General features: G+C 40.1%; 1 protein-coding gene across 2 annotated transcripts in view; it reads left to right on the forward strand.

The window, feature by feature from the left end:
* Positions 1 to 10,647: 10,647 nt before the first annotated feature.
* The window catches only part of TMOD3 (tropomodulin 3), a 79,261-nt gene continuing 62,885 nt past the window's right edge, over positions 10,648 to 27,023 (forward strand). The window contains exon 1 of one of the 2 annotated variants that reach the window (XM_047737116.1): positions 10,648 to 10,815. The gene's annotated coding sequence lies outside the window, so the exon portion shown is untranslated. Of the gene's footprint in view, positions 10,816 to 26,747; positions 26,761 to 27,023 lie in introns of those variants that run through there. The other variant, XM_047737117.1, reaches the window with a different exon arrangement.

Genomic DNA, 27,023 nt, shown 5'->3' on the forward strand with positions numbered 1-27,023 from the left:
TTTCATAAGCACGTGGAGGCAGGGACCATCTCATCAAGCTTTGTGTCTTCAGTAGCATCTAGTGAGGTGCTTTATATATATCAGGTGCTTCATAAATGTTGCTTGAGTTGAACTGTCCTCCTGCCCCCCAAGAATGATGCTCCATTGGTCATCACATGATATTTGGAAAACAGTGCTGACTCAGATGCCGGCTGTGTGTGACTTTGGGCAAGACTTTCCATCTCTCTCGTCTTTATTTCATCTGTAAAATGAAGTGAGTGGATTAGATGCTCTCTAAGATCCTCCCAGCTCCCAAGCTTTACAATAACCCTGTGATTCTGAAGTTTCCATTGCCTCTGAGCATGCATGAGTAATGCCTCCACTGCAGTTCCATCTCTCTTCAGGTTTCTTAGCCAGAAGAGGTCTGAACATTCCACAGACGGTTATCTGTTCCTCTTCAGCAGCTTTTACTGTCTTCAGGATAGTGCTGGAGGAGCAGCCTTCTCTGAAAGGAGATTTTAAAATACACAATATTTTCTTCTCAAAATTGGCGGAGAAGAGGAAATGCAAAGAAGGAAACTGAGTGCAGTAAACACAGCGGGTTTTTCACAGGCTTTTGCTTAAAGTGTGTGTGTGTGTATGAGTGTGCGTTTCTGAGCACATATTGATAACACAGAGAAACCAATCGGAAATACACTGTGCAATTGAGGCAAGCTGGCCCAGGTTTTAAAATTTCCCATGGATAATCTAAATCCAAATAGATAGGAATTGGCCATATGGTGGAATGAGATGAATAGAAAATGTGCTTTTAAAGGAAATTTTTAGTTCCAAACATTGCCAGTGACAATCTTTAGTTAAGAATGAAATTATTCTGACCTGAAATTCTTATCTCTGTTATTTTGGTTTTTAAAAAACCCCACAATATTCATGGAATTATATTGATATTTTAATTAAACATTTATCTTAATTCTGTTTCATCTACTCAAGGAAAACAAGAGCATTTTTCATTGCATTTAAAAATGTAAAATACTTGCATGCCACCAATCGTAATATCTTACCAGTTTGGATGCCTGTAATGTGTGACCTTATGTGTACCTGTGTTGTTTTGAAGAGAACAAAGGAAATAATACTTTGTAAACTGTTTAAACTTATATTGGCGACATTTATTTGGCTAGGCAGTTATTGAAAAATTCATATAGTTTCACTTTTCATTTTGAAACTTTTCAATCAAAGGTAGACATTTACTCATTAGGGGATAAAGACTAATTTGCCTTTTAAATGTGAAAGTGGATATTGTGGGAAATAAGTATGAGATAAAGCAAAATGTATGAGGTGTGACATCCTCTTATTGGGATAATAAGAATCCCAATGGACACAAACAGGTACAATGTTTGACCCTTTGGAATTAACCAGCCAGACCTAATGGTAAGGTAAATGTATACTGTTTTAATTCATCAAGATCTTTCTGCTTTCAAAGATATGATGTATTCATTTATGTCTGGAATGAAGTTTCCAAGTGAAAATTTACAGAACGTTAGGAATTAATAAACTTTCCTTTTAAAATGAAAGTAAAGACTGATTTAATCTGGCTAATTTTTAGACAGATTTTCTTTTTAAAATGAATGGTTGGCACTGAGTTCTCATATTAGACGAGTACATTTTCAGAAAGGACTACAAAATGTCCTTATTATGAAGAAGATAAGAAGTATGGACAATGAGAAGTAGCCAGAGGGAAAAAAAATTATTAAAACAATATGCACACACTTGGCTAAACAGTTAAAAATTGTTAGAATAAATGGGAGCAGGAATATAGATAATCCCAATGGGTTCATTGTTTTACCTTGATTTTCTTATGTTAACTTTGGATTTAGGGTTTGTGTGGGGTTGTTTTTTGTTTGTTTGTTTGGTTTTTTGACAGACAGATCTACAAGTAGCCAGAGAGGCAGGGAGAGAGAGAGAGGAGGAAGCAGGCTCCCCGCAGACCAGAGAGCCCGATGCGGGGCTCGATCCCAGGACCCTGGGATCATGACCGAAGCCAAAGATAGAGGCTTTATCCCACTGAGCCACCCAGGCACCCCTATGTGTGGGTTTTTAAAAAACTATGCTGGGATTGGTAACCCAGAACACTAAAAATAACAAAGTTATAAAGATTTGCCCTGGAAAAATAAGAAAACCTATTTTTCCTGTCCTCCTGCTGAACTCTACCCTCTTTGTCACTTAGACTGTTGGAAAGGTCCAAGAAAAAACACAGAGGGCCTATGTCTAACTTCTGTATTTGCTGTTCCACACCTTCTTGTGCACAAGTACAGTAATTATTTTGTTTAAAGGATTCCTTCAGGCTGTGGGCCTTTAATGAATAGGAGTTACAAATATGCACTTTGTAGTCCAACTTGCTGGTTCAAATCTCACTTGTATAAATTTGTACAGATTTCATAGCCTCCATTTCTTCACCAGTATAATAGGAATCATAATCCTACATGACAGTAGTGATAGTAGTACTGTTATGAGGATTAATGTGTAAAACACTTAGGACAGTGCCTGACATGTAGAAGGCACATGGTATTACTATCCTAAACTGTAACTTAAATATCCATGAATATTAGTGCCAATACAGCTGTCCCTTTTATGTTGACAATGTCAGGAATTTAAGCAGGACTCTATCTTAGTTATTTTTGTGTTTCTACTGTCAAAGCCTTTTGGCAAACAAGCCCTCCTTCCTCACTCCAGTAATTGAATATAAACAAGATAGAGCTGACTCAAGAGTTACTCCTAACATGCCCTGTCATTTAGCTCTGCTTCTTGTCTCTTCCTTGATGTTTTCATTTGTTTGTGCCTGTTCTGCTTTCTTGGTACCCTCCTTGGCTTTTGGCAGTCCGGATCCAGGAGCAACTCCTTGACTTTTGGGTCTGTCTTGTGCTGGGCTTGACTCTGTGATGGACCTCCTTCTCTTAGATAGATTATTCAGCCTTCCTCTTATGGCTATGAGTAGTAGTGTCCCATGCCTCCTCTGCCCCAGTACTTACCCCTGTCCTGGTTCCACCAGCTAGGGAACATGATGAGATGCCCACAGCCTCCAGCAGGTGTCCCACAGGTTACAGGACCTCAGTAGGAGGAATTAGATGTAAGTGTTCTTGACTGAGAGTGGGCTGTGCAGGGGGCCCAAGCAATCTAAGGAGATAAAATGGGAAAATCAGGCAGCTTCATGACTCAAAAGGTATGTGTGTGTTGGGGGAGGGGGGTTCTCCAAATCGTAGGTCTACGATTTGGAGAACCCCCCTCCCCCAACACACATTCTCTCAACTTACCAATCCTCAGCAAAATTTTAGTGTTTTTTAGTGCTTTAGTGGTTTTTAGGCACTTAGAAATGAAACAGTGATCTCTAAGATGGAGCACAGATTCATTTAGAGAAAATCGAAAATCATGAGAGTCCAGGGAAAAGAACACACTGTAATTTTCAGCAAGACATTTAACAGAGTCTCGCAACATCCTTGAGAAAATGTGGGTTGCATAATAGTGAAACTTAATAGTGAAATGACTGTTTTAAACAATCTTTCTTGACCCTTAATCATAAGTAAATGCTGACGAATGGAAGAATTTCAAACAGAAGGGCTTAGTAGCCGCCACACAGCTCTTTCCTTGATATGTTCGGATCAGCAGTTCATCAGGAATTTAGAGGTATACTGCTAGAATACTGAGTCTTCAAAGGAATGAGGAATTCTTTGAGAGGTGCAAAAATATCTGAACAGGCCAAAGTCTAAGCCTGTATATAATCAGGTAAAATTTAATACAAGTAACAATGTAGTTGTCAATTTTTAATCCAAAAAAATAAACTATGGAAGATAGAATGGGAAAAATATGACTCAACTGCCATCTGTGTAGATAGAGACTTTGGTCTTGGCTAAAATCTTAACTGCAAATAAGAAGTAGAATGTCCTACCTAAAAGCTAACTCTATCTTAAGTCACATTAGACAAAGAATCTTGATATTTGGCCAAAAGTCTCCTATTTGGGCACCTGCGTGGCTCAGTTGGTTAAGCGTCTGCCTTTGGCTCAGGTTGTAATCTCAGGGTCCTGGGAACAAGCCCTCATCGGGCTCCCTGCTCAGTGGTGAGTCTGCTTCTCTCTCTCCCTCTGCCCCTCCCCCTACTCGTGCTTTCTCTCTCTGGCACACTCTCTCTCTCAAATAAATCTTTAAAAAAAAATCTATTTGTCTTGGGCTCTGGGCCTCAGCTTGTGGAATGTGTACTTTGATATTATTTCCATTATCGTCGAACTTTGGCATGGTAAGTATTTATGTGTTTATAAAGGTTATTTTTTTTTTAAGATTTTATTTATGAGAGAGAGAGCGAGAGAGAGAGTGTGCACAAGTGGGGAGAGGGGCAGAGGGAGAAGCAGGCTCTCCCCTGAGCAGGGAGCCTGATGTGGGAATCATCTCTAGACTCTGGGATCATGACCCAATCTGAAGGCAGGTGCCCAACCAACTGAGCCACCCAGGCGCCCCTATAAAGGTTATTCATATGGCTAATCAGTCAACAGTATCACTGATAAGAACTAAGTATGTAACTTGGATTTGCTTTTATTTTTTTTTTAAATATTTTATTTATTTATTTATTTGAGAGAGAGAGAGAGACAGTGAGAGAGAGCATGAGCGAGGAGAAGGTCTGAGGGAGAAGCAGACTCCCCATGGAGCCGGGAGCCCGATGCGGGACTCGATCCCGGGACTCCAGGATCATGACCCGAGCTGAAGGCAGTTGCTTAACCAACTGAGCCACCCAGGCGCCCGGATTTGCTTTTATTATATGAATAATCATTTTCAGATACAGGCAAGTGTTTTAGATATAATCTGAATGAAAAATCTCTGTATTATTTATTTGTCAAAATTCTATGTAGGTATAAATATGTACTAATTATTGGTAAGTAAAATGCTGTAATAACTGCTGATTGTGAAAGGTTTATTTTATGTTCAAAACTAATTTAATAATCAATTCAAAATGATTAAAAATCATTAAGAACTTTCAAATAAATAAATGACAGTAACTACAAACACAGAGAACGCATTACCTAGATAACGTACGAAGAACAGTAAATTTTTTTAGTCAGCAAATGTTTATAAAAATTTAAACAATATAAGGAAGCACAAATAGAGGTTACTTCATATGATAACTCTGTTCTTTGTAGAAGTGTTTGGTATAACCAGCGTTTATAATTTAAAACCAGAATTTAGGGGCACCTGGGTGGCTCAGTGGGTTGGACCTCTGCCTTCAGCTCGGGTTGTGGTCTCAGGGTCCTGGGATCGAGTCCCGCATCGGGCTGTCTGCTCGGCGGGTAGCCTGCTTCCTCCTCTCTCTCTCTGCCTGCCTCTCTGCCTACTTGTGATCTCTCTCTGTTAAATAAATAAATAAAATCCTTAAAAAAAATAAAATAAGACCAGAATTTAACTCTTACTTAATTCCATTTAGGACATGGATCTTGTTCATTCCCTTCCATCAGCTGAATTTGACTCTCTAGTGTCTGCAGATGAGTCTTAACAGCTGACAATGCTGGGAAATTATTGTTTCTGTACAGTGTAAAACTTCACCATTTTAGCACTAATATTTTACATAATAATACTAAAATAATTAACTTTTGGCATAAAATTTGAGGTTTATTTGTGTATTCTAGAAATTATTAATTGGTAGTGATATTTTCCAGCAACCTTGGCTTCAACTGAAAATTTTAGTTCTCAGCTCTCTGGCGTTTGGCTGAGATGTATATTCAATGCACCTCCGGTGAAGGCATAATAGGATATGAAAATAAGAGGAACAGCAAAATTAATTCCAGCTGATGGCATTAGGGAAGTTGGAGGGAGAAAGAGGCATTTGAGATGGACAAGGAAACACGAGAAAGCTTCTAACTGACAGAGGTGGGTGATAGGTAAGGACATTTCAAGCTAAAGAGCTTGCTTGAAAAAACAAAAACAAATAGAGTTTACTTGAATCCTTTCTATAAAATTTTATGTTCCAACCTTGGTGTTTGTCTTCTCTGATTCCTACCTCCCACTTTAACCAACTCCAAGCTCACAGAATGAAATCCTTACCTCTTAGTTTCAAGTTTACGTCTTTAGCTTAAGTTTTCTTAGCTCTCCTATAAAATACACGTTTAAGGGGTGCCTGGGTGGCTCAGTCAGTTAAGCATCTACCTTTGGCTCAGGTAATGATCACAGGGTCTGGGGATCGAGTCCAGCATGGAGCCCTGCATGGAGCCAGCTTCTCTCTCAGTCTCAGCCCCTCCCCCTGCCACACTCCTGCTCCCTCTCTTGCTCTCCTTCAAATAAATAAATAAATAAGATATTTAATTTATATGTGTATGTTTAAAAAAATGTATAAATATATCAGGGACACTATTTGCTAAAGGAACACCAGTGCTGCTGGTGTTGATTTGCATATATTGAGTCAGTGTGACATGCTTTATGAATTACTCTGGCTGGAAGTTTATTCATTCATTCATTCATTTATTTTTAAATTTTATTTATTTATTCGACACAGAGAGAAAGAGTACAAATAGGGGAAGTAGCAGGCAAAGGGAGAAGGGGGCTCCCTGCTGATCAGGGATCCCGATACAGGGCTCGATCCCAGGACCCTGGGATCATGACCTGAGCCAGTGATAGACACTTAACCGACTGAGCCACCCCTGTGCCCCTGGCTGGAAGTTTAAATATAACAGTAATTAGGGCTTATAGTACATTAAGTAGAGTTACAGTGACATTTTAACAATCACATTCACTCTAACCAAACCCCGAAAACTAATAGGAGCCATACTCTGTCCCTCATTCATGTATTTTACTTTAACAGTCTCATATTTGTTCTTGACAGTATGCTGAACTTCCCGTTTTCCATTATTCAAAGTGGGATTCACTGCATGGGGAAGGGTTGCCATACCTCTTCTATTTTTTTCTTTCTATTTCTATTGCCTTTCACTGAATAGGCAGTGCAGCAGTCAGCTCTTGCTGGGTGAGTCTCTAGGAACAAACAAACCTAGATCTCAGTTTACTTCTTGTGCACATTACATGTCAGCACCTGTGTCTGTCTCAGGCGCTGCCCCATGTGACTTCTCATTCTACAACCCAGGCCGGTGGACCAACTGCTGTTTGGGACATGTCACACTCCTCCCGGAGAGAGAGAGTAAGCACAGTAGTGGGAAACACCAGTGATTTTTTTTTTTTAAGATTTTATTTATTTACTTGAGAGAGAGCTCACACAGAGGGAGAGTGAGAAGAGGAAGAAGCAGACTCCTCGCCGAGCAGAGAGCTTGATGCAGGGCTTGATCCCAGGACCCCAGGATCATGATCTGAACTCAAGGCAGATGCTTAACCAACTGAGGCACCCCAGAAATACCAATGACTCTTAAAGCTTCTATTCAGAGCTGTCCTGTTGTCCCTTCCACTCACATCTCATTGGCTCAAAAAAAGGTCCATGTATATAAACTTTGAGATTACAGTATAACAAGATCTGTGTGAAGAAAGAAGGAAAAATGTATTACCAGATCATAGCCAAGCCTGAAAATGTCTATAGGACATTGCAAGTCACATAGCATGGGTAGGGCTGTTCTGTCCTGTAGAGGAGAGCAAATATTTGGGGAAAATATCTCAATCTACCACAGGATTTCAGTGGCTTTATCTTTTCACTTATTTATATCAATCTAACTTGTAGGGTTTTCCTTTTCTTTTTCTCTTTTTAAGAATGTGTTTTGCTGGGGCGCCTGGGTGGCTCAGTGGGTTAAAGCCTCTGCCTTTGGCTTGGGTCATGATCCCAGTGTCCTGGGATCGAGCCCCACATCAGGCTCTCTGCTCTGCGGGGAGCCTGCTTCCTCCTCTCTCTCTGCCTGCCTCTCTGCCTACTTGTGATCTCTGTCTGTCAAATAAATAAATAAATCTTAAAAAAAAAAGAATGTGTTTTGCTAACTGTAAGCTAGTAATGACAACCCATAAAGCATAGTCTTTTTATTTTTTAGATTTTTATTTATTTGACAGAGAGAAAGAGAGCAGGAGAGGGAATGCGAGCAGAAGGAGTGGGAGAGGGAGAAGCAAGCTTTCCGCTGAGCAGGGAGCCCCATTCGGGGCTTGATCCCAGGATCCTGAGCCAAAGGCAGACACTTAGTGACTGAGCTATCCAGGCGCCCCAAAGCATAGTCTTTTTTAAAAGAGAGCTCTGTCTCCATTTCAGGATGAGCTTCACTGTGTCTTGTCCTGTGGAGCCAACCCTCTCACAGCTGGTGTTTATATCTGCATGAGGTCACTGGCTGGCATTTACAGGCAAACCCTCTTGTTCTGTGTCCTCAACTGAGAAGAGGAGGGGGAGGGAAGGATTCAATATTCATATTTACAAATATTTATTGAATCTCTAGCCTGTGTCAGGCATTGTAGCAGATGCAAAGATGTGTTGTAAACAACACAAAGTCCTCCATGAGCTTACACTGAGTATACAAGCAAGATGATATTAGGTAGTGACAAGTGCTCCGAAGACAGGAAAGGAAAGGAAAGGAAGGCAAGGTAGGGTGACCAGAGGAGGTGACACTTGAGCAGAACCTTCATTAAAATGATGGCACGAGCCATGAGTATTTGGAAGGAAAAGCATTCTCCTGTGTAGTGCAAAGATCTTGAGGTGGGAATGTACTTGGCAATATGGAGAAACCTCAAGGAAACTAGGGTACTGGAGCAGAGTGAGAGAGTATGGTAGGAAACAAAAAAGTCACATAAGAACTTGTAGGGGTGGTAACTTGGGGATTTATTCAAAATGCATTGAGAGGCCATGAGTGGTTTGGAGCAGAAAGGTGACATGATCTCATTTTTTGTTTTTAAATCAGAAACTGTTAGTGTGGAGAATCACAGCAGTGGAAGCACGTTCTATTTTTTACAGTCTTATTCAACACCAGGATATGATTGTTAACACCGCTGGTCCCATGTGTAGTATTTTTAAATTATTTTTTAAAGATTTTTTTACTTTAGAGAGAGCATAAGGCAGGGAGAGGCAGAGGGAGAGAGAGAGAGAGAGAAACTTTAGCAGACTCTGTGTTCAGCGTGGAGCACCACTCGGGGTTCTATCTCATGACCCTGAGATCAAGACCTGAGCCAAAACCAAGAGTCACTGACTGTACCACCCAGGTGCCCCCCACCACTCATATGTAATATTTAAATCACATGGGGTTAGGAGATTCATGTCTGTGAGCCCTGTGGTTATAATATGTTAATATTTGTCTGAGGAAAGGGGGAAAAACCCAGCACCGAATCACATTATTTTAGAAAAAGCAACTAAAAAAAGAGACACTTGTTGGGAAAAATTTTAAATGAGTAACTTATCTAAAAGAGAAAATACAAGGGCACCTGGGTTGCTCAGTTGGTTAAGTGTTCAACTGTTGATTTCAGCTCAGGTCATGATTTCAGGGTTATGAGTTTGAGCCCTGTATGGGGCTTTGTGCTGAAACTGAATTCTGTAGGAAGTTGCTCTCAGAAAGCTGCTATATCCAAGAATATTGGAGAAATCCATAAACACTAAAATGCTACAGAAAATAAGGTGTAGTGGCTATGAGATTTAATGTCAACGGTCTTCTAAGAGTACTTGCAACCTACAAGGTTTTTTTTTTTTTCCTTAAAAACTCCAAATCATGAGTGATTTTCATTTCAGGGATTAATGGATACAACTAGCATGAAATTCCAGGATGTTTACTTTACCTAGGGTGCTTCCTGCTCTGAAGGGAACACGTAAATGACAGGAGAGGATTAACCATTAGTCGGTTTCCACACTAGGAGTAGCTGGAATGTACCGCAAGCAGGCACTTCGTCCTCTTCCTGGTTGCGTTCTTCAAAGATGGTGTATCAAAGCCGAGCATGACTCCTGGGAAAGGTTTAGTCATGAAGAGCAGGACAGAAAAATTACCAATGAGCAACTACCAATGAACGGAAGGCCATTGCAGTCCCCTCTCCACAGAGCCCTGCACAAAAGGCAGCCACTTCATTGGCCACCGTAGCACCGCCCTCTGAGGTGTTCCCACTTTCCTCATCCTTCCTTATAGGCTACCCATCTGTCCCAGTCCCCTTCTTTGAGCGGCACTTCTGGTTTTTTCTCCCACTCATACTAACCCAGCTTCACCACCTGGTGTAGAGCTTGAGGCTGGAATGGGAAGATGGGTTGCGGCCCAAACTGTCCGGGTATATAGGGGCTATCGCTGAGACATCATCCCTTGTACATGCCCAAGGAAATCCCTAGGGTCACTACGCCCTTGAGATGACATCTGCGTGATTTATGCCCCTTTTGTGACTTCGCCTTTGTTTACTTTTCTATCAGTTTTTCACGACGAGCTTAAAGGGCTCGATGTCATGTCCTTGCATTAGCAAGCAAGGGTAGGATATAAGCCCTGCCTTGTATGCCTCTTCAGTAAAAGTCAAAGTAAAGAGGAAGTCTATCCCAAAGAGCCTCGAGTTGCTGTTTATAGCTCCCAAAGGGTCCAGGGTAGAGATTTCCACTAGTAAAGATACTTGTCGCCGGCTGGAGTAAGGCTTGCTATCAGCAGCTGCTTCAAACATCCTGCAAATTGCAAAAACCAGGCTCAGCTCAGAGCGTCGCCCTCCTTGCCGGAACTACAACTCCCAAGATGCCCCGCAACCCGGGAGTGCGCACGCGCGTCCGTGGCGGAGGGGGAACCAGCAGCACAGACAGAGCCGTCGGGTTGGGGCATCCGCGAGTAGATCGGGCAACTCCCAAGGAGAAAGAAGCGGGCTTACGGGCGGGTCCGGGGAACCGAGGGACAGGCCTTTCCCGCGGGTCTGTGAAGAAGGTCGGCGGCCCCAACGGGTGCCAGTCAGGTAAGCCTAGCCCGGTGCTTTCCAGGAAGTCCGTCTGCGGGCGCAGGCAGGGAGTCGCACCGGCCATAGTGGCTGAGGAGGGAGAGGTTGCTGCCCTTCAGCCGCCAGCCCCGATTTCCTAACCCTACCGGTGTCTCTTGGGAGGAGCGTGGAGACATTGGGGGCTGCTTGAGGGCGGGGGAACGGGCCCGGGTAGGGGCCGTGGGGCGCGCTGGGCGTCGCCCGCGCTGGTGGCGCGCGAACCCCCGGTTGCTGATGAATCACTCGGGGGCCCAGCCTCCCCGGGTTCGGGACCGGCCCCTTCCCCTCCCGCCGGAGCCCGCGCCTGCCGAAGCTGTGCAAGCTCGCGGTGCCTGTCCGCCCCTTCTACTCCACGGAGGAGTAGCTGAGGGGCGATCCTCTTAAACAGGCTTTCTCAGCAACACTCCTTCAAAGGCTTCTGCTAGTTGAAAGTTAGAAAGAAAGAGGAGAAAGAAAAAAAAAAAAAAAAAAACCCGAACCTTAGGTCACACCCTTTTGCGGGCGGGGAGGGGGGGTTTAAATCTGGCTTGTCTTGGATTTGCCGTTTTTGATCTATATCCTCTGCCTTAAAATAAATTCCTGGCTCCTGTGCAGCACAGCTGGATCCAGCTGTGAAGTGAAGTTTGTGTGTTGATTTGTTTTGAGGACGTGACTGGTCGTTGTATTCCTGCTTATGAAGTTGGTGTGTTTCCTCTGCAAGCCTGCAATCTAATTACAAACAAATGGGAAAGAACTTTTTTCTTTCTTTTTCTTTCTTTCTTTTTTTTTTTTTTTTTTAGTATTTAGTTAAGAATCGCATTTCCAACGTGCTTCTCTTAAAACCAAAAGTCGTCTGGTGATGAACACTGCAGTAAAACTTATCCCAGGAGGTCATACTTGCACAGGAAATAAACCTGTGGACATTTAAGTTAGCTCTGTGCGGTCTCCCTTGGTTTGTAACATTTTCATGCAGCTCATGTTTCTTTTTCTGAGAATCCTTCAGATTAATTTTTTGGAGGATTAGTTTGATTAATTAATTGGCCTGTCAAAAAATATATTAGGCTTAGAAAAGTAGTTTTGTCCAGCCTCATTTATTTTTGCTAGTCTCTTCCTTCTAGTCTCTGGGTTCTTTTATCCTACCCCTTCTTTCAGAGTCCGAAGTCATTATATTTACAATCCCCTTTCTAACTCATTTCTAGGAAAGAAAAAGAATTAAAATGCAAAACCCAGTATATTCTAACTCTATAAGCTTCCTTACTTTCCCTCTGGTGAGGATTTCTTGTTTGCTTATCTTTATTTATTTATTTATTTTTTAAGTAATCTCTGCTCCTCATCTGGGGCTCCAATTCAGAACCCAGAGATCAAGAATCGTGCGCTCTACCCAGCTAGCCAGGTGTCTGGAGTTTGTTATTAGGGACACCTGAGTGGCTCAGTTGGTTAAGGGTCTGCTTTCGCTAAGGTGCTGGTTCCAGGGTCCTGGGATCCAGCCCCCATTCTGCCCTGCTCAGTGGGGACCCTGCTTCTCCCTCTGCTCCTCCTCCGCTCATGCTCTCCCCTTTCTGTCAAATAAACTTAATAAATAAATAAATAAAATAAATAAATAAAATGAGGTTATTAGACCAGATGATCCCAAGATTATTCTAGCCCTAAATATCTCTGATTTTTAATATTCATTTATTTTATTCATTCAGGAAACATTGGCCCCATTTGTCATTCCAAGTCCTGTGGTAGACCTGAAGGAACAAAAATGATTTCCTGAGAATGTTACTGTCCCAGTTCTCAGTTTCTTTTTAATCATGTTTTTATGACTAATACTAGAGTTTTGTGGTATACCCTCCAAGCCAAATTATTCTGCAGTTAATAACTTCACCTGAAGGTAGCCCTCAGGCTATACTCTCTATACAGTTTTGAGTATGTGACAAATCTACATAGAATACACTACAATTTTGTAAATTTATTTGGAACCTGGGGCGAGCTGGCTGTATGAAAATCAATTAGCAATATCATAGGGAGAGTGAGAGGCGGTGGGGATAAAACTATACCGGGATAGAGACCAAAAGAGGGAGAGGAAAAGATGAGAAAGAAAGATGAAAGAGGACTTGGTAAAACAGGAGAAAAGGGCCTCGTGGGTTTTTAGGTATCAGTTGGATGTACTAATATATATTACTAATATAGTAAATCTTGTTATTTAGGCTGTTATTTTTTATGGTTCCAATTAGCTGGCAAACTATTCATCATGCTTTTTGCTTTCCAATTGTTCTTAAAGTTAAATATGTATAGGCTCTGTCTTGATTAAAATAGTTGAGGAGGGCATTATTTTCTAGGCTGTCATAGTGGCTAAAGCATTATTGTTCTGTCAGTGACTTTCCTTGAAGACATTTGATTTATATGTCTTACTTATTCTTTTTTTGTGTTTTTTTTTAAGGTTTTTGTTGTTGTTGTTGTTGTTTTTAAGTAATCTCTATACCCTGCAACCCCAAGATCCAGTCATGTTCCACCAACCAAAACAGCCAGGAGCCTCCACTTATCTCATTTTTATAGCAGATCAACACAATTATAAATCACAGCTATAAGATCATATTGAGAGGAAAATACTATAGAAAACAGAAAAGTCTACTGGACTTCTGACAGTCCGTAGGTACCTATTGAAATTGTGTAGGATCAAACTAAATTTGCTATTTATGAAAATTAAATGTGAACATATATTCTGATAGCTGTGTCTATAATCCATTTGGGTATTTGCAGTAATGAAGGAATAGAGATGTGAGTAATTGAGAGTGGCAAATAATTGAAAATGTAGTTGTCTATTATGTCATATTCTAGAATTTCATTTGAAACAAAATGATTAACGTATCTTGAAGCAAAGTGCTACTTTGTATTTTTATTGAGGTATCAGTAACGTTCAATAAAATGCACATATGTTGAGTGTCCAGCTCAAGGAGTTCTAACAACTTTACACACTGTAACTTCTAGCAAAATACGATAGAAAACATTTTTATCACCATAGAAAGTTCCCTCATGCTCCTTTCTAGTCATTCCTCACCCACACTCCTCCACTAAAGCAACCACTTTCAGCCTCGTGTTTCTGACACCATAGATTTGTTTTGCCTAGTCTTGGACTTGACATAAATGGAGTTGTACAGTAGTATATGCTTTTTTGTGTGTCTTGCTTCTTTTGTGTTATATAATGTTTTTGAGATTGATCTGTGTGTGCTGGTACTTTTTTTAAAAAAAAGATTTTGCCAGAGAGAGCATAAGCAGGGGGAGGGGCAGAGGGAGAAGGAGAGGGACAAGCAGACTCAGCTCAGAGCTTGGCAGGGAGTTCAAGGCTTAGCGGGAGGTGCGGGCGGCGGGGGGAGGGGGGGGGGCTTGATCCCAGGACCATGAGATCATGACCTGAGTGTTTAACAGACTGAGCCACCCAGGTGCCCCAGTTGGTACATTTTTATTGAAGAATGTATTCCATTATAAGAATATAGCCTAAGCTCTTTATCTGTTTTATTTTTGATGGATGTTTGGGTTTTTTCCAGGATTGGGTTATTAGAAATAAAGTTGTTACGAACATTTCCTTTACAAATCTCTTGGGGATAGATGTTTTCATTTTTCTTGATAAATACCTAGGAGTGGAATTACTGAGTCATAGGGTAGATGTATGTTTAACTTTACTAAAAAACTGCCACATAGTTCTCCAAAGTGGTTTATATATGAGTTCCAGTTGCTTCACATTTTTTTAATGTTGGTGAATTTTAGTGCTGTCAGACTTTATTTAAGCCACATTAGAAGCTGTAAAATGGTACCTCGTTCGTATTTTTTTTTAAGACTTTATTTACTTGTCAGAGAAAGAGCATGCATGCACAAGCAGAGGGAGTGGCAGGCAGAGGGAGAGAGAGAAGCAGGCTCCCCACCAAGCAAGGACCCTATGCAGGAATCCATCCCAGGACGCTGGGATCATTACCTGAGCCAAAGGCAGCTGCTTAACTGACTGAGCCACCCAGGTGTTCCTTAATTTGTTTGTTTGTTTGTGGGGTTTTTTTGGACAATTAAGGAACTTCACTATGTAGTAATTGACTTCTCTTGTAAAATATCTGTTAAAGTAGCCTATTTTTTTCACTGGGTGATTCATCTTTTAACTGTTGTTTGTAGGAGTTCTTTATATATTGTGAGTACAAGTCCTTTTCAGATGTACGTTTTTTACCCAGTCTTTGGCTTTTCTATTTATTTTCTTGATGATGTGATGAGCAGAAATTTTTAATTGTTATGAAGTCCATTTTATCGGTTTTTAACTTTATGGTTAGTGTTTTTTGTGCCTATCCCTAGGGTTGCAAAGATATTCTCTGTTTCTTTTCTGAAGCATACTTGTTCCACGTTTTACATTTAGGTCTGTGATCCCTCTCAAATTAATTTTTTTGTAAAGATGGGAGGTAGGAGTTAGGTTCATTTTCCCTTTATACAGATATCTAGTTGTGCCAGCAACATAGTTAAAAAATTTTTTGCCTTTCTCCCTTAGATGGACTTGGTATCTTAGTTGAAAATCAGGTTGTAGTGTCTTAAGCGTGGGCCCTGTATCTTTAAAAGCAAAGCAAAAGGAAAATACAAAAACCTTTTATGCACTTCTTCCAGACTGCAGCTACCCTGAGATTAATCCAGGGCTGGTTACCTTATATTTTTTGATGCAGGAATGCCAATAATGAATTTGAATTTGAAATGGCTTTCCTGTGGGTTGAGGTAATGGAGGCAACCTTAGTTTCAGTAGCAGTTACACCCAGGCCCATAAGCCAGGAGAAAGGAGATTCAAGCCCAGAGAGATCTCCTCTATTAGAGCAAGCTATAGAGAGCTTAATATTTTCTTGTTTATTGATTTGCTGAAAATAAATAAAACTATATATAATCCATGTGTTTTAGTTTCCATCTTTTTACTCCACTACTCTAGTCCTGTCCTTTGTGCAACACAATTCCTGACTTTGACTTGGAACAATTTCAAAGGAGACAGGTTGGTTTTTTCTTCTCCCAGATTTTACTGACCAATATAACACAATACAATATTATTTTTTAAAGAGTGTCACCTCAACTGTGAGGTAGGAAAGATGTTGGGATTTGGAGCCGACAGCCAAGAAAGAATTCTCGAGACATCTTTGGTGCAAAAAGGTAGTTTTATTAAAGCATGGGGAAGGACTTGTGGGCAGAAGGGGCTGTACTAGGGTTGTGAAGAGTGTCCCATTGTATACTTTCAAGTTGGGGGGGGGTTAGAGATGGGGATGTCTCTAAGGAATTTTGGAAGCAAGGTTTCAAGGACCTTGAATAGGGCTAGGTGTTGTTAGGAAAAGGTCATTTTTTACTGTCTAAATAAACCTTAGTCCTGAGACCCTTCTGGTGTATATCAGTGGGTTATATGGGGGATAACTGCCAGCATATATCTTGGGGATAGAAATAAAGCAAGTTTCCAAAGGAACTTTCATACCCTAAGGTAGACCCCCAGGATTCTGGGGGTGGAGCTAAGATGCCTTTTGCCCCTAGCAAAGCATTAACATCCAGGCAGCTGAGTTCCTAGAGGAATGTTACTCTGCCTCTCTCAGGGACTTGTCAATGGACTGCAGGTAGTAAGGAAGTATAGCTTTTCCTTTGCCTTTGTTTTCCATGCCAAACTGTATTACTCCAATGTAACTATTTCAATTTTTCCTCATTTCCTTCCGGGCTTTGTTCATCCATATACATACTTTTATATGGGTGTATCATGGTGTATCTGTTTTTTTCTGTTATGACACTGAACAATGATCAGGAAACACTGTCTCCTACATGTGTGTCATTGTTAGTAAAGAGAAAGCTGGAGATGGAGAAAAGAGCAGTTAGGGGACTTTTTAGTGGGGAATCTTGAATCCAAAGCTTAAGTAAAATAAAGCAAAGTTAACATTTTCAAAGACAGGTTACCTTTCTGTGGAAATACAGGACAGCTCTGGCTTCCTTATTTTCTCTCTTTAATATATAACAGCTTTATTGAAATCCACACACCATCCAATTCACCCACTGGAAGAGTACCAGTCAGTGAATTTTAGTATATTCAGAGAGTTGAGCAACCATCACCATAATCCATTTTAGAACATTTTCATCATGCTGAAAAAGAAACCCCTTACACATTAGCAGCTGCTGCTGGCTTTCCCCAGCCTCTCCCGTCCCCTGCCACCCCAGGCAGCCATTAGTCTGCTTTCTGTCTATGTGGGTTTGCCTATTCTGGACATTTCATCAAAATGGAATCAGACAGTATATAATCTTTTGTGACTTATTTCTTTTGCTCTTATGCTCTGAATAGTTTGAGAGTTGTTGAAATACAGAGAAGCAGCTATCATTCACAGATGTGCACACTTTTTTTTTTTTAAAGATTTTATTTGTTTATTTGACAGAGAGAGATCACAAGTAGACAGAGAGGCAGGCAGAGAGAGAGAGAGGGAAGCAGGCTCCCCGCCGAGCAGAGAGCCCGATGCGGGACTCCATCCCAGGACCCTGAGATCATGACCCGAGCCGAAGGCAGCGGCCCAACCCACTGAGCCACCCAGGCACCTGCACACTTTTTGACCTATAAAGATATACACTCTCTCAGGTACATATGCTCAAACACCTACACCTACTCTCTAAAGAACACAAACACACCAAGACAAACTTGCAAACTAAGGTACCTGATACACAGAGATAACCCTTTACAAATAAACAGTTTCCTATCAGAGCATATCTGAGCACTAATATCATTACAAGTACATGCAAGTGAATACAGTTCCTGAAGTGGGTGAGAAAGAAATGGATGAAAATAGGGCAAGCTGAAAGAAAATGAGGGCTGAGGACAAGAGTAGAGGAGAATGTGATGGCAGGTTGAATTTATTTCACATGTATTCTCTGGGTGTTTAAGACACTCCCCAGGGCTTTTAGTTGTTTTAACCAGAAGCAACGGTCTGACGTTTATATATTATTTAAATACGTATATAGGCATATAGGTAAGAGTCTTGAAGTTCCTGAGCCTATTGCATAGAAGACCCTTTGAGCAGGAGGTTATTAATTGTTATTATAAGGTAAAGGGATTTCTTTTTTTTTTTTTTTTAAGATTTTATTTATTTATTTGTCATAGAGAGAGAAGTGAGAATGAGCACAGGCAGACAGAGTGGCAGGCAGAGGCAGAGGGAGAAGCAGGCTCGCTGCCAAGCAAGGAGCCCGATGTGGGACTCGATCCCAGGACGCTGGGATCATGACCTGAGCCGAAGGCAGCTGCTCAACCAACTGAGCCACCCAGGCGTCCCGGTAAAGGGATTTCTATATGGGGAACTATGACCAACAAAATATTTTGGTTCCCTGGGTGTGGTGTTATCTTTTTAATGAAGTGTCATTATGGAGTATTTCTTTGATATGCATGCAGTGAAAAGAGAGGAGGCCCCTTAATGTATACATTATAAGTCCCATGTCTATTCAGGCAACCCTTACCCTGGGGCAGGTATTGCAAAATTTGAAATAATCCCAAGATTTATTTTTGTTCCTGGTGGGTGATCATTAACCCAAGTTAGTATTCTTAAAGACCTCTTTCTTTGTTTCTGCTTTAATATTGCCACTGGAGTGTTATACCTCCTTAGTGAAAGTATGGGAGTAGGTGGAGGTGGGTTGGTGGGGGGAAAGAATGCTTAATTAGATTGGCAAATATCAATAAATGTGTGATTATTTGAAAGTCAAATGCATATTTTCACCTCTCCAAGCCCTTGTAAGTCATCAGCACACCCTTTCCACCTGCCTTTACTTTGCCACTTTGAGCCCTCATTATTACTCTTTGTCAAACAATCTTTTTTTTAATCCAATTAACATAGTGTATTGTTAGTTTCAGAGGTAGAGTTTAGTGATTTATCAGTTGCATTTAACACCCAGTGCTCATTATGTCAAGTGCCTTCCTTTATGCCCGTAACCCGGTGACCCCTTCCTTTACCCACTTTCCCTCCAGTGACCCTGTTTGTTCTCTATAGTTAAGAGTTTCTTACAGTTTGTCTCTGATTTCATTTAATTTTATTTTTCCCTCCCTTCCTCTATGATCCTCTGTTTTGTTTCTTAAATTCCACATATGAGGGCGCCTGGGTGGCTCAGTGGGTTAAGCCGCTGCCTTCGGCTCAGGTCATGATCTCAGGGTCCTGGGATCGAGTCCCGCATCGGGCTCTCTGCTCAGCAGGGAGCCTGCTTCCCTTCCTCTCTCTCTGCCTGCCTCTCTGCCTACTTGTGATCTCTGTCTGTCAAAAAAAAAAAAAAATTCCACATATGAGTGAAATAATATAATTGTCTTTCTCTGATTAACTTATTTTGCTTAACATAATACCCTCTAGTTCCATCCATGTCATTGCAAATGGTATGATTTGATTTGATTTGATTTTGTTTTATTTTATTTTTGATGGCTGACTAATATCCCACATCTTCTTTATCTGTTCAACTATTGATGGACATCTGGGCTGTTTCCATAGTTTGGCTAGTCAAACAATCTTTCTGCTCTCCTAAGACATGGTACTGTATCCCAGGTGAACTCCTGGGTATAGTTTGCTCTCGAGAGAGTAATGCTTATCACTGCATTCAGCTCCTTAGCCTTCCCCCCTGCCATACCCTCTTCTCTTTTTGTCTTTTCCCACTGCCAATACCTCACTTCTGGCATATATCTCCTTCTGAAGGGAAGGAGCACCTGGGTGGCTCAGTGGGTTAAAGCCTCTGCCTTCGGCTCAGATCATGATCCCAGGGTCCTGGCTCTCCACTCCGTGGGGAGCCTGCTTCCTCCTCTCTCTCTGCTTGCCTCTCTGCCTACTTCTGATCTCTGTGTCAAATAAATAAATAAAATCTTAAAAAAAAAAAAAAAGGATACCAGGGAAGCCTCTTCAAAGAAATGTTGTTTGAACTGTCCCTGAAAGATATGAAAGGATCTGAACAGGAGAAAAAGGGAAAAGAGATAATGAGCAGTGTGATCTGGGGGTTGGAGGCAGAAAAGCAAGGAACTGTACTACTTTGCCAGAATACAGGGTGTGTGAAGATCACTCCTTCCCTTTTCCTTTCCTGTCCTTTTGCTGGCTCCTTTCCTATTCCTTCCCCACCCCTTGCGCGTACTTTGATCTCTTTGCTTAGTATATGCTTCTCCTCTCTAGCTAAATCTGTCCTTCCCTTACCACCCACAGTGATCTCTGATCTTTTGTAGCACTACTTACCAGTCCCATTCTTTAATCAGTTAACTTTATTTTGCTTTGATTTTTTTTTTAAAGTAGTTTTATTTGCATGTCTCATTTTCCCAAAGGTGTATTATGCATTAGCCAAGGTTTTTAGGTCTCAGGGAAAACGACTGACACTTAAGCTAGGTTTCCAGAAGGTATGGTGGCAGGGTTGGGAATTGCAGTGGATTGTTTTTAAGATAGCTGAACTTGCTTACAGCTGGGTTCTCAGCTGGGAACCCAGAGCCGGCACTTGGAAAGCCTTTGTACTCCCTCCTCCGCCTGCAGCTTGCATGGACTCTCTTTTTCCTGTTGTGCCTCTGCTCTGTTGTAGGACACTAATCTGGATTTTTTAAGACTGCATTACAGTATTTACCTTTCTTGATCACTGAGGTTTTTTTGGTGCCCTCTTAAATCTTGCACCCAAGGCAAGTGCCTTTCTCCCTCACCCTTGCCCCAGCCCTGCTTCATTATTTCCTTTTTGGACTGGCTTTCTCTTGACTTTTGCTTTCCCCTTAGCTTCAGCATATGACTTAAACTTGCTGTGATGCTGCCCCCAGACGAGAGACATGTGATCTCTCAATTCAAGTTTTGTTTCCCAGCTTTCCATATTCCTGGTGAAGAATTGGACTGCTCTCCTGCTCAGAGTAGGGATATCCCTTGCACCAAATAACTGTGAGGGAGGGGAATTGATGGTTGCTTAGGCTGTATACTAAATAGGATCTGGGGTAAGGTTGGTCCCAGACAAGGGGGCTTAGGGTTGGTCATCCCCAAACATGCTTATTTTGGTACCAGAGGTCAGAGGTACCTGTGCCTTTACTTTTTTGTATCTGCACTGCATGTGGCAGATTAACAGCTAAAAAGTAGGTGTGTCTCTTATGTAGTGTCTGTTTATTGCTGTGACTCTGACCTTTTGACCATTAGAATTAACCTTGGAGATAACAGACTAATCAGAGCAATATTTGTAATATTTAACATAAATTACTGAAATTTGTTTTATCATTTGAATGATTTCTAGTTTTAGAACAAATTAACTATCTTTAAACATTTTAGAAATTTATTTTCTAGTTCAGAAAGAAAAGGGAAATAGCGTGTTGATAATCCATTGAGTAAAAAAGTGATAATAGAGTGATCCGAAGGGGCACGTGTACCCAAATGTTTATAGCAGCAATGTCTACAATAGCCAAACTATGGAAAGAACCTAGATGTCCATCAACAGATGAATGGATAAAGAAGATGTGGTGTATATACACAATGGAATACTATGCAGCCATCAAAAGAAATGAAATCTTGCCATTTGAGACGACGTGGATGGAACTAGAGGGTATCATGCTTAGAGAAATAAGTCAATTGGAGAAAGACAACTATCATATGATCTCCCTGATATGAGGGAGAGGAGATGCAACATGGGGGGTTAAGGGGGTAGGAGAAGAGTAAATGAAACAAGATGGGATTGGGAGGGAGACAAACCATAAGTGACTCTTAATCTCACAAAACAAACTGAGGGTTGATGGGGGGAGGGGGTTTGGGAGGGGGAGTAGGATTATGGACATTGGGGAGGGTATGTGCTATGGTGAGTGCTGTGAAGTGTGTAAACCTGGCGATTCACAGACCTGTACCCCTGGGGATAAAAATATATTATATGTTTATAAAAAATAAAATTAAAAAAATTAAATTAAAACACATTATTTAAAAAAAAAAGTGATAATAGATCTTTATTGACTCTAACCCCTGGCCCAGTTAGGATATGGTTAAATCAGGTACTCCCATCATTGATCTCAAAGCTTACTGATCCCCAGGGATACCTGGGTCGCTCACTTGGTTAAGCAGCTACCTTCTGCTCAGGTTGTGATTGAGCCCCACATCAGGCTCCTTGCTACATGGAGAACCTGCTTCTTTGCTCTCTCTCTCTCTCTGACAAATAAATAAAAATATTAAAAACAAAAAACAAAAACTTTCTGCTCCCCCCTTATTATACACGTATTTGCTGTCTCTTGTGTTGCAGGCAATATGATGGTATAATATAAATAATGACATAAAATAACGTAAAATATAAAATAATATAACAGTACCTGCCTTCAAAGTGCTCACAGCCTATGGAGGAAAGAGATATTTTGATAAATTTTGATAGAAATGTGGGCAAGATGGTAATTTGGCACCTATCTTCTACTGTTCTCTTTGTATACATCCATCTCTCACTTTTATGTATTCTTTTTTAGTCTTCATCTTTCTTGCCTAATCTCTGCAATTAACTGCATTATATGGATTACAGCATAGTAATATGAACTAATGAAGTATGAGAATGAACTTTGAGAATAATTAATGACTTCATTAGCTAACATTTAGTGAACACCTGCCATGTGTCAATAAGTATTCTAAGTGATTTATATGTATTTATTCATCTAATGAATTAATACATATATTAATTCATATAATATATTAATATATATTCATATATAACATAGAATATATTAATACATATAGTATATTAATTCATCTAATGAATTAATATGTCAGGCCCATGAGATAGGTTCTATTATTATTTTTGTTTCACAGATGAGAACACAGGGACAAAGATAGTTCATCATATTGTCCAAGGTTACCAATTGAAATCTTTGTGGGAAGACTGAAATCTTTTCAAAGCTATTTTAAATGTCATTTTTTGTAAAATGTATTATAAAGTTTTTCCTAATCTTCTTTCTTCCTTTCTTCTTTTCTTTCTTTTTCTTCATGATAAGTGTACTATATCATTTCCATCATCCATTTCACCCGTTCCTCTCCCCGCCTCTCCGGTAACCATCTGTTCCCACCAGCATCCTAGAATACAAACCCCACCTGGGGAGATTTAATTGTTGCACATTGTAAGATTTCATTCTTTTTTATGGCTGTATAATATTCCACTGTATACCACATCTTCTTTATTCATCTGTTGATGGACACTTGGACTGCTTCCATATCAATATTTTTGTATCCTTTGGGTAAATACCTAGTAGTACAATTGCTGAGTTGTAGGGTAGTTTTTTTTTGTTTTTTTTTTTTTTTAAAGATTATTTATTTATTTATTTGACAGAGAGAGATCACAAGCAGGCAGAGAGGGAGGAGGAAGCAGGTTCTCTGCTGAGCAGAGAGCCCGATGCGGGGCTCGATCCCAGGAGGGTAGTTCTTTTTTAATTTTTTGAGGAACCTCCATAGTGTTTTCCATTGTGGCTGCACCAGTTTGCATTCCCACCATGCAAGAGGGTTCCTTTTTCTCCACATCCTCACCAGCACTTGTTGCTTCTTGTGGTTTTTTTTTTTTTTTTTTTTTTTAATTTTAGACATTCTGACAGCTGTGAGGCGGTATCTCATTGTAGTTTTAATTTGCATTTCCTTATGATGAGTGATGTTAAACATTTTTTCATGTGTCTGGGGCCATTTGTATGTCTTCTTTGGACAAAGTCTGTTCATGTTCTTCTACCCATTTTTTAATTGGATTATTTGTTAATTTTGGGTGTTGAGTTGTATCAGTTCCTTATATATTTTGGTTACTAACCCTTTATTGAATATATATTTTGCAAATATTTTCTTTTCAGTGGGTTGCCTTTCAGTTTTGTTGATTGTTTCCTTTGCTGTGCAGAAGCTTTTTATTTTGTCATAGTTCTGATAGTTTATTTTTGCTTTTGTTTCCCTTGCCTCTGGAGACGTATCTAGAAATGTGTTGCTACAGCTGATGTTAGAGAAATTACTTTTTGTGCTCTCTTCGAGGATTTTAGTAAGTTTCAGGTCTCACATTTGGTCTTTAACCCATTTTGAGTTTATTTTTGTGTATGTGAAAGAAAGTAGTCTAGTGGCGTCTTTTGCACGTAGCTGTCCAGTTTTCCCAGCACCATTTGTTGATGAAATGAAATTCTTAAATGGAATCCTTCAAACTTAATTTAACCAAGATGATTTGGAGAATATAAAATTGAGAATTCATTGTGTGCATTGGGTATTATTCTGTGCTACTGATTTGCCTTCTGAGATTTTTGATTTATAGGCTGTTAGTAATTGCATTACATTGTTCCACAATTTTGTGTTTTTGTTATTTTATAGTTTGTCCTTCTCTTTTGCCTCTAGCTGTGGCTTCTTGTTGCCATTTACTCTCACTTTAGTAATTTGTTTCTGTTACTGTGTAGTGTGTTGTCACATAAAAGTAAAACCTTGGTAGAAAGTATTTTATAGAGGTAGTGTGATACAGTGTAAAAAGCATGGATTTTGGGGTCAGGTTCAAATCTCACATCCACTGTTGAGAAAGAAGGTATATCCTTGGGCAGGCACTTTATTGTCTGAGCTGCAGTTTCTTCATTTATGATATGGGGATAGTAATATTTTTCAGAATTAGTATGAAGTGATGTATATAGTAAAGTACCTGGCATATAGTAGGTATGCAGATAAAAGTTGATTCCTTTTTTTTTTTTTTTTTTTTTTTTTTTTTTGTTTCCATAATATCAGGATATGGCATCTGGATTCCTTGTTAATTTGAGAAACTCAGGCAAATGAAAGAAATATGTTTTTAAGATGTAAGATATGGTCTTATTCTATCACTTAAAAATAAATTTCAGGGGCGCTTGGACGGCTCAGATGGTTAGGGCTCTGCCTTTAGCTTAGGTCATGATCTCCAGGTCCTGGGATCCAGTCCCACATTGGGCTCCTGGCTGACTAGGTGGGGAACCTGCTTCTCCCTCTCCCTCTGCCTTTTCCCCTGCTTGTATGCTTTCTCTTTCTCTCAAATGAGTAAATTAAAAATATATATATATATATACATATATGTATATATATATACATATATATGTATATATATATACATATATGTATATATATATAAATTTTTCCCCCCCAGTTGATATGATAATTGTTAATTTGAGAAATATTATCATGAACTTTTGTTTTGGGTCCTCTCAGCAACCTCCTCTTCTTCCTTGCATTAAATTGCCTTTAATTCTGTGTGGCTCTCTTGATTCCCCTTGTCTACTATTACAGGAAAACTGTCCATCAGCCTTTTAAAAGAACCTGTGCCAAGGCAAACCTTATGACCCTGAGGGCAGTAACCAAGCTTCTTGGCCAATAGCAATGATTCCTAAGACATCCCTTCTTTCATCAGTTCTGTTTTTCTTTCTTTCTTTTTTTTTTTTTTTTAAGCTATCATCAGTCTTAAATATTAGTTTTTCTTTTCCTCCCCACTCCCTTCCATTTCTCCTTTCCTAGAAACTATTCCCATTAGCCGTCTGGTCCTCATTATTTCAGTAGTTTTATGTGGTTTGGTTTTTATAGTATGTGTGTATGCATTTTTCTTTCTTTCTTTTTTTTTTTTTAAAGATTTTATTTATTTATTTGAGAGAGAGACAGTGAGAGAGAGCATGAGCAAGGAGAAGGTCAGAGGGAGAAGCAGACTCCCCGTGGAGCTGGGAGCCCAATGCGGGACTCTATCCTGGAACTCTGGGATCATGACATGAGCCGAAGGCAGTCGTCCAACCAACTGAGCCACCCAGACGTCCCTGTGTGTATGTATTTTTCAAAGGTTATTTTTTGTAGTTTTTATTATTTATAAGGAACTCTCCTATCTTAGTATCATGAAAAATTTATTTTTATACCAGGGTTTTTTTTTTGCCTTCTGTCTTAAATTAGTCCAAATAAAAAACCTGTGATACCCTGTCCTTACTGGACTGTCGGGTGCTTCACCACATGCAGATACTCCAGCTCAAGTCACTAAATCTGTTTTAAACAATTTTATTGAGGTATAATTTACATACTATAAAATTCATCCATTGTAAGTGTACAATTAAATAATACCAAATAACTTTTCCTATCAAAAACACTTCAGTGCTCTCTTTGGTCTAGAAGATGATAGTCAACTTGCCCTTTTCTGTTCACAAGATCACATATGTGGTCTGTGTGGATGTTGCTCCCAGCTGCCATGTGGTTATTTACAAGTATCACATCTCTTGGTATTCAGGTATTGGCTAATTCTAAATATTCTAGTAACTTGTTAAGAATGAGGTTCTCTACACTTGGGACTTAGGATCAAGGTTGGGATGAGGTTAGTGCCATTGTCTTGAATGGCTCCTTTTTTGCCTGTTGACTGATGGAACTCATCCTCTCTTAATATTCTCCACCTGAAGATAATTATACCCTAACTCCAGGATCTACAATCTCTTTGATCAGTTCTGTAGTCCCCTTCTCCCCTTTGAGGCATCAAGACATATTGTGGGCATGTGCCTTTTCAGACATTATAACTGCTTTTCCATGTTAGTCTGAAAATTAATTTAATTGCTATAGCAAAGCTTGTTATATCCCCAGGCTCCTGAAATTAATTAGAGCAAAACTGGTAGTATCTCTAAAAATCAAAAGTGTGCTGTGTCTCTGAAGGTGTATGAAATGTCTTCACCATATTGGAGTGAGGCATGGTCTGGAGGAGCCTGTGTTCATACCGGTCAGGGCACCAGACACTTGAATCAGTGACAAATATTAGGGCCAAATGGTGTGAAGCATTGTTGACCTTCAGAGTAGAAAAGAGACCAAGTAGTGTTGGAAAAGCTAGGAAGGGCTTCTGAGAGGTTGGACTTCAGCTAGTGTTTGTAGCATGTACAGAATATGGATAGAACAGAGAAGTGAAATTTGAGGGTGGAATAGGAAAGATTGTTGAAGAGAAATACACACCACTGTAGGAAACAAATGAGGCAAAGGGGTGTAGTGAACTTATTTGTGAGACCCTGAGGAAGCCAGTCAGGTTAGAGCAGAGGATTCCTAGTAATTCTTAGTGAAAGGAAGGTGGAATTTTACCAAAATCACCTGAGAAACTATTAAAATACAAACACCTAACAAATCAAAAATTTTAAGCAAAAGAATGAAATATAAAAGCACTGTTAGAGGAAGCATAGTTAAATGACTGTAAGCCACGTCGTTAGAGTGGAGAACGAGAGCTTAGAGTCAGACTAGGAGTTTTCTTGTCCCTGGGAGAGAGGGCTTGGTAAAAGCATTGTTTTTACTTCC

The sequence above is a fragment of the Lutra lutra genome, chromosome 7 (assembly GCF_902655055.1).
Source record: "Lutra lutra chromosome 7, mLutLut1.2, whole genome shotgun sequence".
Classification (NCBI taxonomy): Eukaryota; Metazoa; Chordata; class Mammalia; order Carnivora; family Mustelidae; genus Lutra; species Lutra lutra.